The following is a 13,104-nucleotide window of genomic DNA, read 5'->3' on the forward strand; positions in this document are numbered from 1 at the left end:
AAAGCGATTAGGGCATTACATGAGCATGATAAGTGTGTGGCTATGACATGAATGAATGTATGCTAATGTGTTAATCTGTTTAAACAAATGACTGTCTATGTTAATAACTGTTATAACTGCCTATAGTGAAATGGATAATGCAAGAACTGCAAATGAATCTGAATCCTCATCCTCTGAGGCAAGAATGGCAAGACTGGAAAGAATGATGGAACTAATAACTGAGAGACTAGATCAACAACAGAATCAACAGCCCCCACCTCCTCCTCCGGTACAGCCGGAGCAGAATGTGAATGTTAATGATGGGGACATAATTGCTCTCACTCATAAGTTCAGCAAAATGAAACCGCCATCCTTCCAGGGAGGCCTTGAACCGTTAAAAGCTGAAGCGTGGGTTCTCGAGACAGAAAAATTGTTTGAGGTTTTTCCGTGCTCCGAAGCACATAAAGTGCTATTGGCCACCTTTACTCTGCAAGAAGAAGCTAGAAGGTGGTGGATGCTTATCCGTGATGACAATACTGTAATGACTTGGGCTCAATTTAAAGGAGCCTTCTTTGAAAAGTACTTCCCTCAGTGTGTTAGGGACAGAAAAGTAACTGAATTCGAACAGCTGAGACAGGGCACAATGTCCGTTGCTGAATATGAAACGAAGTTCACCGAGTTTGCTAGATATGCACCACATATGGTTGACACTGACTACAATAAGGCCAGAAAGTTTGAAGGCGGCCTTAATGTTGCAATACTCGACAGAATAAATGTTCTGAAATTATCGAATTATATGAATGTTCTTGACCGAGCCTTGATGGTTGAATCGAACATCGACGCACTGAAACACTACAAGAAATTGCACTTTTGGCGACTACTTTTGGCGACAACGTCAATTTTTCATAGCCAAAAGTATATTTTTGGCGACACAGTGATCAATTTCGTTGGGAAAAGTAGACCTTTACCAACACAATTTACGATCGTCGCTAAAAAAGCATAACATTGACTAGGCGCCAAAAATAATGGTTGGCACCAAAATTTCATAAATTTTAGCTATGAGGCTTATTTTTTAGCAACGCAATAAGCGTCGCTATTAATGTGCTTACTTTTGGCGACAACAAGTTGGCATGGACAAAGAGTTAAACATTTAGCGACGATAATACTATTCGTCGGTAAAAGTTTTGGTGGTGAAATGAGGTGATTTAGTTATTTGTATTTTTATTATAATTTTTCAAATTTTTTTAAATATTCTAATTATTGAATTGTAAAATTAAAGTGATCATCAAATTAGATCACAAAATGAACACATCAAGCCCAAAAACACTCTTAAGTTTAGATGGCTAATTTGAGATAATCTAAACTTTTCCAAAGAATCTGGTTAAATTATCAATTTCAATATGTTTGGTTTTATTTTCAGAAACTTATTTTAGAATTTTTTTTTTCCTAAAAAACTAAAAAAAAAAATGGTGAAAAAATAAAAAAATACTTATTATTTTTGTATAATTTTATTTTTTAGGAGGTCATAAATAATTTTTTAAATTTTGAAAATATAATTTTGATTTTTAGTGTTCAAATTAGTTTAATTTATTTATAGCATTTATTTCAATTTTAATAGTCTTTTAAAAATGCTGTAAAAGATCAATTAAGTTTTCAAATGACATTTTATTATTGTTATAATTGAAAAAATAAAGCTGGGGAAAACCTGTATACAGAGGCATTAGAGATAATTGGTATTTAAATTTAAATTTAATTAAAAAAAATGGAGATTCTATAATGCTTCCAACATTAATCGTCTAAGCATAGAAGGGCCACAAAATCAGAGGCAGAACTTCCTCTCTCTCTCTGTAGCTCTGTAGTAGCATCGATACTTCAAGTTCAAACCACGACAGCACCAAATCGCAGACCCCACAAATCTCTGCATAAACCACCCCCTATTCTCGCTCGCTCTCCTTCACTCCACCTCTTTCTCTTTCAGCAATGCCAGCTTCCTTCTCAGGTAAACAAACCCCACTAACCTAACTTTTTCACTCTCTCTCTCTCTCTCTCTCCTACTCAATTTTCAAAATTCATCAATCTCTCTCTCTCTCTCTCTCTCTCTCTCTTTCTCTCTCTACTTTGCCATTTCCACAGAGACTCGCACCAAGTGGAGAAAGAAGAAGCGAAAGAGAGACCCCCAAATCACTTGATGATCCAAGCCCCAAGACGACGACCTCGACAATGATGACGAAGAAAATGAAGACGACGACGACCTCGACCAACAACAACAATCCGAATTCGAAGAAGACCCTCAATCGGGTCCCACCGATTTGGCTCCGATTGCCCGCGAGAGTGAGGTCTTATCGGATAGCGGGGTTCGAATCTCCCACTTCCCTCCCATGATCAAGCACACAGTCAATCGCCCCCACTCCTCTGTGCTTGCGGTTGTGGCCCTGGAGAAGGCGATTCAGTGTAGGGAGGGCAAGAACCAGCAGAACGGCGTCATATTGGAGAACGTATCGCATGGACAGCTCCAGGCGCTGTCAGCCGTGCCGGCGGATAGTCCGGTGTTGGCTGGCGATCAGGGGTCTTCTTCCACGGCCGCGTATGTGATTACGCCGCCTCCGGTTATGGAGGGTCAAGGGGTTGTGAAGTGTTTTGGGGCTAATCGAGTTCATGTTGTTCCAATGCACGCAGGTGCTTGCTCTCTCTCTCTCTCTCTATATATATATATATATATTTTTTTTCTTATGCCCTAATCTGCTCTGTTTAGGTTGATATTTGAACTATTATGTCTCATACTGTTCTCTATTTATGTACACATGCTTATATGTATTCGTAAAAATTTGCTCAAATTATTATTTTTATATGTTTGTCTCTTTCATTGTGCCATATTATTACTTGTGAGTTTTAGGTTTTGGGTTGTTGATTTGGAGTTTCCCATTGGCACATTGCTCTCTCTCTCTCTCTGCATGTGTGTTAATATTACAGTCTGTTTGGATCAAGTGATAAGAAATGGAGAGAAAGAGAAATCTTTTATCATTTTTGGTTTATAAATTAGGTGAGAAATTGAGAGAAAGAGAACTCTTTTATTTTATAGGTTTCATTTGTCATCAAAAGTAGTGAGATTTGGTAGGAAGCAAAATCATTGGTTGTGTATTTTCATAATATTAAAATTGCCCCGTTAAAATACGAAAGAAAAAGAAATCCCACCCATATTACCATATCACATACTTTGCTTTCACATAGAGTTCATTTCTTTTATTTTCTCACCTGGATGAGAGACCACAATCATTTCTTGCCTATTATCTTCTATATTTTGCTATGCTGTTTTGTTTCAGTCTGTCTTTATTGATCTTGTGCTAACAATATTCATATTGCTCTATTTCTCATCATGTCATATTAATTTGCTTTTAGTTTTTCTCATTTGGTTTTGAGCTTCTTTGGAGAGCAGATTGGTTTTCGCCCAGTACTGTGCATAGATTAGAGAGACAAGTGGTGCCACATTTTTTCTCCGGGAAGTCAACTGAACATAGGCCATAAAAATACATGGAATGTCGTAACTGGATTGTTGCCAAGTACATGGAGAATCCAGAGATGAGACTGTCAGTTGATGATTTCCGAGAATTGGTAGCTGGCATTGATATTGATGATTTAACACGAATTGTTCGGTTTCTTGATCATTGGGGAATCATTAATTATGATGGTTCATATTTGAAGGAAGATTCAAATGGTGAGGTTCATGTGCCATCAGCTGCTTTGAAGTCCATTGATAGCTTAATTCGGTTTGACAAGCCCAAATGTTGGCACAAGGCAGCATATGTTTATCCGTCATTGTCATGTCATGATGGTGAGGAGTCTGATTTAGACAGCAGGATCCGAGAGCGATTATCTGAGAATCGATGCAATTGTTGTTCCTGTCCCCTGCCCATTGTCTATTATCAGTCACAGAAGGAGGTGAGTAGCATACCTTTTTCTAGCCACTTGTTATTATGTTAATTTGAAGAGCAAACAGGTACTGGAAATCTTTGTATTTGGTCTCTAAGATTAATGTGAACCTTTAAAGATAGTTATACTTAATAATAATAACCCTTATATTGAACAAATATATCTTCTAATTGTGGCTGGTTATATTATGGGGAGTGATGAACCGAACTTAGTGGATTATCTTTGAGGCAATTTAGTTATCTTATGAGAATTAAATGCCTCCCTCATATTTTAGGCAGCGTTTGAGGATACAAATCCATGATTTGAATTAGTTCCGTTAAAGATATGGAGGAGCCAATAATACTAATGGTATGAAATCAGTTTTACAACTTGTGAAATGTCTGTTGCAATTTTTCTATGTTAGTCGTGGTGATGGAAGTCATTTTTCTGCAAGGATCCCATGCTCAATGATGGATTTGTGCATAAAATTATATGGCAAAACATGGTAGGGTAATACCAGTTCTGTGAGTGTATAAATGCTTTCAGAAATGTCATCAACCAGTCTAATCCTACCTATGATTACAATGGATTATTGTTTCTATATTTGTTGCAAATAAATGATTACTCATTCATGAGAATATGGAAAATAATGAGCAACTTCTTACTTTCACCTGCTTTCTTTAGGATGCTATTTTTTTTTTTTTTTTTGGGAGGGGGGTGGGGGGGTGTTTAGATTTGAGAACTCTGGATTTAGTGGAGGCCATAATCTTAAATGAATGAATACTTACAATTTCAAAAATGATGCAAAATTAAGCAAATGTCTTACTTTTATAAGAAGTTACTCCAAAGGTGGTTCTTAGCTTATTGGTTAAGTGGGGGGTCATTTTTATGTACCTAATTAATTATAGTAACTGGTTCAAATTTGCCATCAGAAAAGGTGCAACGCATGCATGTCCATATTGTAGCATTTTGTAAGCAGCCTTGGCCAAACACATCCACAGCTTCTTTTAGTAATTATTTCAAAAGTACCTTTAAATAAGTTCAACAGTCCCAAGTGTGCACCAAGTCCAGTATTGAGAAGAGAGAGGCCTCAAATTGTGGTTGCATTTCATGATTTGTACTCTGTAAGTAGATTTTTGTTAGTATAAACTGCTGCCTTCAGAGTTTGCAGTGTGCAAGTGATTTAACAAAATCTTGTCTACATTGTGGGGTTACCTCTTAATCTGGCAGATGAAGACGTGTGTACATTTCTGCTCTCTCTCTCTCTCTCACCCCTTCCCACCCCTCACAACAGGGGTATAGGTCTGTTCATTAACAGTTTTATCATTTTATTAGCAACTTCTCCAGCGGAGACAGTATTTTGGTCAGTATGAAAAGGTGCTGAAGGTGTCTATATCTCGGACAGCAGCTGGTGCTAGTCAACATTTTGCAAACAATACTTGTAGTGTGTAAGTCTAAGTGTTTTCATTATTGCTAGTTTTTGTTTATGTATTTATTTTTATCTTCCTTGAGAAGTGAAATTGAGTTATAAATACTTCAAAACGTTTCTGTCAGTGTCAAACATTGCTTGTTCATTTCAGTCTCTTGCTTATTCTATTAGTTCATATGTACAAGGAAACTGCCTAATCTGATGATGCATTTTATTTCTGCTTTTAATCCAGTTGTATGTTGATACTGGCTTGTTTACATATTTTTGTTCCATTACTTCACTACAACTGTTCTGTTCTTAAACATGATTTCTATCCCAGATATATTACTTACCCAAAGGAGGAGTAAGCGGTTCGATGTATTCAATCAGTGCATGGGTTTACCTTAGATGGTAGATCATTGAGGTGGGAAATGGCTACATTCAAGATTTATGTTCTATTCTGTATTCTCTTATGTAGGTGTCGGGATTTCATTTTGCAGGGCATGCTTTGGAACCACAAAGTATTGTCATGCCTGGCTGAGAAATGTGGTATGATTTCTGAATTATTGATTGGAAATTGGATTATTGGTTATAGGTGAGGATTGAAATTTTTTTGGTGCAGTCTTGCAGCAATCCTGATTGTCTGTATTTGCATGAGATTGGCACACAAGAAGATAGTTTCACTAAAGATGGAATAATATCAGCATACACAAGGTATTTTCATATTTTGATTACCCTCAGCTTTTCCTCTCATTTAATTAAAATATGGCCCTATGTCCATACTAGAAGATTCTAAATGAACGTTGTGAATAACACTTGAGTTTGTAGTGGTAGACTTGGGATTATTTTTCTGCGAGCTAACTAAGAACGTCCCTGATGTGGATTTTATCTTTTTAAACACCTTAATTGGTCACTGATACAACTATAATTAGCATCATTGGTGGCGGTGAGGCAAATCGGAATTATTGTAAGTGTAGATTTACAAATTTGAACATATCCTTGTAAGTATAGATTTACAAATTTGAACATACTAAATTCTAAATATAGAATTATTGTTTAACTTCAATAATAGTGATTGCGTTGAAATTCAATTTTTGTTACCAAAAGAAAGAAAATATGGTTTCATCTTTACTACTTCCACTCGGTAACACACTACAATAGTGATTGTCTTGTTGCTTAAATGTTCTTCATCTTTAATTCTGCTAGTCTGCTGCTGCTACTGATCTGCTAGTCTGCTGCTGCTGCTGCCGGTCTGCTGCTGCAGAATTTTGCTGGGCTGCTGCTGCTGCAATGTTGCTGTGAAGCAGGCTACTACTAGATGCTAGTCTGCTGCAAATTTGGGTTGTTGTTAGTTTCATGATTTCATTTTGTTATCTGCTGTTTTTACTATGGGTTCACAATTTGGATGTGTTTGAGTATTTTAGTGAGTTTATCCTTTTAGGTTTTATACAACGCTTCCAAAAGCATATTTTTCAACAGTGTTTTTTTGCCTACATATCAACTTTAGGTGATTTAATATCAATGTTATTAGTTTGTGACAGTAGTGCCTGAGGGATGCCTCTTGTAAATATGTAAATCTTATAAAAAAATATATATCTGATTTTCAATTTTTTTTGCCGCTACAAATTTGTCGTTGCCAAAAAGTAAAACTTTCTCGACAAACAACTTATCGGTAAATGTGTAGCAAAAAGTTTATTTTGGCCCACTCATATTGTGTTGCTAAAATTGTATTTTTTGCCGATGCCAATTTGTCGTTGCCAAAACTAAAGCTTTATCGACAACCAAATCGTTGGCAAATGGCAACATTTACCGACGTAAATGTGTCGCTAAAAGTTACTTTTGCCCACTCATATTGTGTTGGTAGAAGCGTATTTTTTGCCAATGCCAATTTGTCGTTGCCAAAAGTAAAGCTTTAGCGACAAACAAATCGTCGGCAAATGACAACATTTACCGATGTAAATGTGTCGCCAAAAGTTTACTTTTGCCGACGCATAAGTTGTTGGTAAAAGTATATCTTTTGCCCATGCAAATTTGTGTCGCGAAAAGTACCACACAATCATCATATTTGAATGACTTTTACCAACGTAAGGTAAATTGCCGACGATGGATGAAGGCTTTTATCGACGACTATGTTCGTCGCTAAAGGCATTACTTTTACCAACGCAATGATAATTTCGTCGGCAAAAACTTTCACTTTTGCCTACGGGTTGCCAACGTAACTTTGTGTGTCGGTAAAACTCTTTGCCAACGAATTTTCCCTTTTAGCAACATATTTTGTTGCGTTGCGAAAAAATGCAATTTCTTGTAGTGAAAACTAAAACACCAGCGTCTGAATGGCGTGGTAAAAGGCAGGGTTTTAAATTCAAGAAAGGCAAGCATAACCCATTGAATAAGAAACAGAATACGGGGTCAACAACTAGCCCCAGCCAAGGGAGTGGTTTCATACTACCCTGTTCTGAGTGTGGCAAGAAGCACAAAGGGGTCTGTTACAAAATATCTGGAGCCTGTTACAGGTGTGGCAAGGTGGGCCACATGGTTAAAGACTGCCCCTCTGCTCCACAAGTCAATAGTAAAGCTGCACCAAGCGTGGCAATATCAACTGTTGCACCAAAACCGAACCCCAAAGCTATCGGGAAAGAGCCCATGAGGCAGGGCCGAGTGTTCACCCTAGTACCGGGAGAGGTGCAGAATACCGAGACCGTTGTGTCAGGTATTCTCTCTATTTGTACTCAAAATGCTTATGTACTGATTGATTCGGGGTCTACGCATTCATATATGTCGCATGCTTTTTCGCGAAAATTGAATAGACCATTAGAACCCATGAATTATCTGTTAGTTGTATCATCACCCATTGGGGGATCTATGACCTGTGCATATATGTACCTTGCTTGTGAAATTATTGTTGGAGATGCACATTTGTTTATTGACTTACTGCCCCTGAACATTGATCATTTTGATGTAATATTGGGAATGGACTAGTTAACAAAATACCATGCTACCATAGACTGTGTAATGAAACAAGTAGTTTTCCGTCCACCGGATTTACCCGAATTTGTGTTTAATGGGGTTGGAGTAGTACCTCCTCCGTATTTGATTTCATCTGTGAAAGCTGTTAAATTGATTAGAAAGTGGTGTAAGGGATATCTGTGTTCTGTATTGACTGTATCTACTGATGATAATGCTAACGTGAACAGTATTCCTATAGTCAGAGATGGGCCTTTGCTTGGGCCCGAGGTTGTATACGAAACGACTGAGAAAGTGAAACTGATACAACAGAGACTGAAAACCACACAGAGCAGACAGAAAAGTTATGCTGATGTCAGAAGACGGGATAGAGAATATGAAGTGGGTGATCACGTGTTTGTGAAAGTAACACCGATGAAAGGCCAGACTCGTTTTGGAGTCAAAGGCAAGTTAGCGCCTAGATACATCGGACCGTATGAGATTATTGAGAAAATCAATCCGGTGGCGTATCAAGTCGCGCTTCCTCCTGAAATGGGGCATATGCACAACGTCTTCCACATTTCTATGTTGAGGGACTACCTCCGGGATCCTTTCCATGTGATAGAGCCAACTCGTGTAGTGCTGAGTGATGACTACACTTACGAGGAACGGCCTATTCAGATTGTAAACAGACGGATCAAAAAGTTGAGAAACAAAGAAATCCCGTTAGTGAAAGTTGACTGGAAAAACCATGGTAGCGTGTATGCCACTTGGGAGAGGGAAGATGACATGGCTAAAAGATATCCTGAACTGTTTCCACTGAATCCTGTTTTCTTCCAAAACGAAGGTAACTCGAGTTTAGAGGACTAGACTCTTTTTAAGGAGGGGAGACTGTGACAACCCTCGTCACTGTTTATCGATTAACCACTGATTACTGCTAAACTGAGACTGATTATGATTGGTAACTGAATTGATTGAAGTACTGAATTGACTGACTGAAATCTGGAACTGAATTGATCAAGTATATCTGTTTAATTGTATGTCTATCTGTTGACTGTTTGATTATCTGTTCATGTCTTTGTGTTTAAATTGCGAATTGAAGGCCTTATCGGCGGCCGAATCTGAAATTGATTGATGATTTGTGTTCATTGGAATTTATATGATTTTATGGTGTATTTATCTAAAATGTGATTTGGTATGATTAAACTAAATTAAAATGAGTTAAATTACAAGAGTTGGACTTAATTGCCATTTTGCCACTTAGTGGACTTTCATGAGCCTCTTAGTTGATCTCTAATGTTAACATTACAACACTTCATCAGCCCATCTTTCTTGTTCTTGCCAACTTGAGAGAGTGAGAGGTAGAGAAAGCTTGAGTTCTTCACAATTTGGCTTAGAGTCTTGTAGAGATTGAAGGATTCTTGCATATTGAGCACTTGTAATTGAGGAACCTATGTATGAATTTCATCCTCCTTATTGTGTATTTAAGTCCTTTCTAGCATGGATCATGGTAGTTTAAAGAGTTAAGTCAAGAATTGGTTCAATAATGTTGAATTAGAACTCATTCCATGCATGCATGTTTGAATTGTTGAGTTGTGAGTTGATTTCATGGTAAAATGTTATATGCATGTTCATATTGTGTTTAAGTCCATGATTTCATCTTGTCCTTGGAAGAATTGGCTCATTAGAGCATGAAATTGAGCTTTGAAATGGTTTAAATTCATGCATGTTTGCATGTTTTTCATATTCTTGAAAATTGGTTTGAAATTGAGTTGTTTGAAATACCCTTGGGCCTTGATTTTACAATTAAGCTTTGGAATCATGTTAAACTATGAGTTTTGGGATGTTTTCTGGAAAATCAGCCCAAGATGATCGAAATTTATGTTTTAAAACTTGAATTTGAGCTTGAGGTTCAAATCTGGGAATTCCAGATTTTGAATTCACGCTCGAGCGGGGTGACTGGCGCTCGAGCGTGTAATTCGTGCTCCCAATACTTTTCACTGTTTTGAAGTTCGCTTGAGCAGAATAATTGACGCTCGAGCGAGACATTGTGTCTCATGCTCGAGCGGGAGTCGAGCGCCCAATCGAGCGTGATTTTCACCTATCCAACACTTTTGACTGTTTTGCAGAACGCTCGAGCGGGTAACTCTACGCTCGAGCGGAAACCTTTGTCTGCATGTCCGCTCGAGCGGAGTAACATACGCTCGAGCGTGAACCCTGTTTTCTGAAAGTTCTGAAAATGCTTTTAAAGTGCATCTTTGCATCCTCATCTCATCCTAGGCATTATTAGGCTTAGTTTAAGACATCTTAATGAGGATATAGATGTAGAACACACCGAGGCAAATTAGGGTTTAAGCTATTATCTTTTCTAACTGTGTAGCTTAGTATGTGTTCAATCCGTAAACTGTGTAGGGTTGGCGACTGGGGACGCGCTCTAGCTTTACTGTAGCCCAGAACTCTGTGAGTAACAACTGTGTAAAGATATGTTCAAAATGATTATCTTCTGAACAATTGAACTGTACTGCTTTCTGAACTGATACTGTTAATTGAATGAATGTATGTCCTATATTCTGAACTGTATTATGGTATCCTTAGCAACTACTGTTTACTGTTACTGTTACAGAGATCTCTGTCGGTTCCCTTGTTGGAACCATTACTGTTACTGATTGATGACCATCATTTACTGTTCGGTCTTTTAAGACCTACTGTTTACTGTACTGTTATGCTAATGGATGTACCACATATGACTGAATGACTGATATACTGAATCAACTGACTGTTTTCAATACTGAAAGGACATTCATTCTTAACCTCTTTACGCATTACGTTATTCACTGGGCTTTAGCTCACTGCTCATATATATATATGTAGATGTACAGGCACCAGACCGCAGCTAGAAGCTTCGGGGTAAACTCCAGTTTTGTCAAGCCAACCTATGTGCCTCACTGCGAGGTTCCGAGCCTGTCAAGCTAAGGCTATGGGGTGTTTTAGTTTTCCCCATTCTGTTCTGTCTTGTAAACTGTAAACTGTTACCGTACTATTTAATAGGGATTAGGTCCCTGAACTGAATGATTGTATATATATACATACTGTTTTGTACTGTTCATGCATATTTGAATGAAAATCTTTTTGGCATACAGACTGTCACAACTCATTGGACATTGTTTATTTACTGTTTTGGCTTCCGCCATGCCCCTGTACTCTGTTTTACTGTATTACTGTTAAGCAGGCCTTCGGTAATCTTGGATTACTGGCCGGTTACGGTGCTAAACCCATAGGGGCGGGTTTGGGTCGTGATAATCCTCGTCACGGATTTCACTAAGTATGTGATAGATTAGAATTTTGAAAACCATGGTGATGCCCGTCCGAGCTTTCAACCTTCTGTTCGCATCAGCTGCATCATCGCGAGGGTATTCAGCTCAGTCATTCCGACGGCCCCTTCCCCGGTTCTGATGATTTGACCCATGGTCAGATTCCTCAGCGCGATCATTTGGTCGGTTAGACTCCTGTCTGACCGCGTGTACCTTGCCAGCCGACCTCTTGTCTGTTACCACCGGAGTTGTTTTCGCGGTGGAAGCTGTCGCATCGTCCTCTACCCAGATGTGCTGCATTAGTTGGCCCATGGATGTCGGTTGGTTCATGGTAAGCGAGTCCCGCAGCCTAAGTCCGACCGGGAGACCGCGCTTATATTGGCTGATTGCCAGGTTGATCGGGCAATCTAAAATCTCATTAAAGGTTTCCCAGTATCTGGAGTTGTATGCCTTGAGTGTGTCGCTCGACTCCATTTTGACACTGAGAAGGTGGTCTACCTCCTTTGGTGTTTTGGTGTTGGTATTGAAACGAGTCACAAATGCTTCCGCCAACTGTTGCCACCTTTCAATGCTTCCCTCTGGCAGCCTCTCAAACCATTTCATGCCCAGCTCACCCAAACTTGACGGGAAGATAAGGCACATAAGAGCTTCATTGCGCCTATGTCCAGCCATGACTTGCCGGAAGTGGCTTACATGCATGTATGGATCGGTCTTTCCGTCGTAGAGCGTAAACTTGGGCTGGTGGAAGCCCGTGGGGAGATGAGTGGTTTCCATCTCAAGAGAGAAGGGGGTGGCGCTCAGCCGCGCCAAATCTGTGTCTAGATGGAGAGGCATGGCTGGGCCGGGTGGTGGCATTATGACCTCTTCACTCCCGCGGCTCCCGTAAGATAGCCGCTGGAGCGCCGGCACCCTTTGAGTCTCCCGCCGGCGAGCCCGCTCCTTTAAGATTGCTTGCAAGTCCTCTGAGCGAGCGGAATAGGAATACCTCGACGTCGTTGCTGGACGTGAGGGTTGATAGGTACTATCTTGCGTGCTAGACTTCTCTACAGACGCGTTAGATTCTCCAACCCTGTAGCTTCTGGTGATAAAAAGGGAGAGAGTGTGCCGCTGGCTCTGACTGCCTGAACGGCGTGGTTGGGTGCGCTCACTGTGGTCTCTCACTCCAACAACACCCTTCCCTTTGACATGCCGTTTGAGATTTTCCATCTCCGCCGCCATTCTCCGGATGACGGCGTCTTGGTCCCTTAACTTGTGCTCTAGACGCCTGGCGTGCGATTCTCGTCACCACCGGTGCCCGTCTGGGCTCCGAGAGTTACCAAAACTTCTACCACGCTTATCCCACGCGTCACTTGAATGTCCTCCTGGCGAAGTCTCCAAGCCGCCATGTTTGGAACGGCAGGGAGTCCATCTCTCCGTCTGGCTGACTCCGAGGTAACACCGTCGACGGCGAACAATGGTATCTCATCATTGTTCGCCATGGAAGGCAATCAGATGAGCTTGGAAGACAAGAGTTTGTCTATTAAACGTTCCCATAGACGGCGCCAATTAAAGCCACCG

At 39.8% G+C, this 13,104-nt stretch overlaps 2 long non-coding RNA genes across 2 annotated transcripts; both read left to right on the forward strand.

Annotated features, from left to right (window-relative positions):
* The first annotated feature begins 1,797 nt into the window (after positions 1-1,797).
* LOC114304075 (uncharacterized) lies at positions 1,798-3,653 on the forward strand. The gene is made up of 3 exons (XR_014363089.1): positions 1,798-1,978; positions 2,113-2,655; positions 3,413-3,653. It is a non-coding gene; the product is annotated as an uncharacterized LOC114304075 (long non-coding RNA).
* Positions 3,654-4,603: 950 nt separating this feature from the next.
* On the forward strand, positions 4,604-6,900 carry LOC114309892 (uncharacterized). The gene is made up of 5 exons (XR_014363090.1): positions 4,604-5,333; positions 5,634-5,717; positions 5,794-5,842; positions 5,916-6,007; positions 6,500-6,900. It is a non-coding gene; the product is annotated as an uncharacterized LOC114309892 (long non-coding RNA).
* The last annotated feature ends 6,204 nt before the right edge of the window (positions 6,901-13,104 follow it).

This window comes from Camellia sinensis, chromosome 3 (assembly GCF_055761805.1).
Source record: "Camellia sinensis isolate YWXY chromosome 3, ASM5576180v1, whole genome shotgun sequence".
Classification (NCBI taxonomy): domain Eukaryota; kingdom Viridiplantae; phylum Streptophyta; class Magnoliopsida; order Ericales; family Theaceae; genus Camellia; species Camellia sinensis.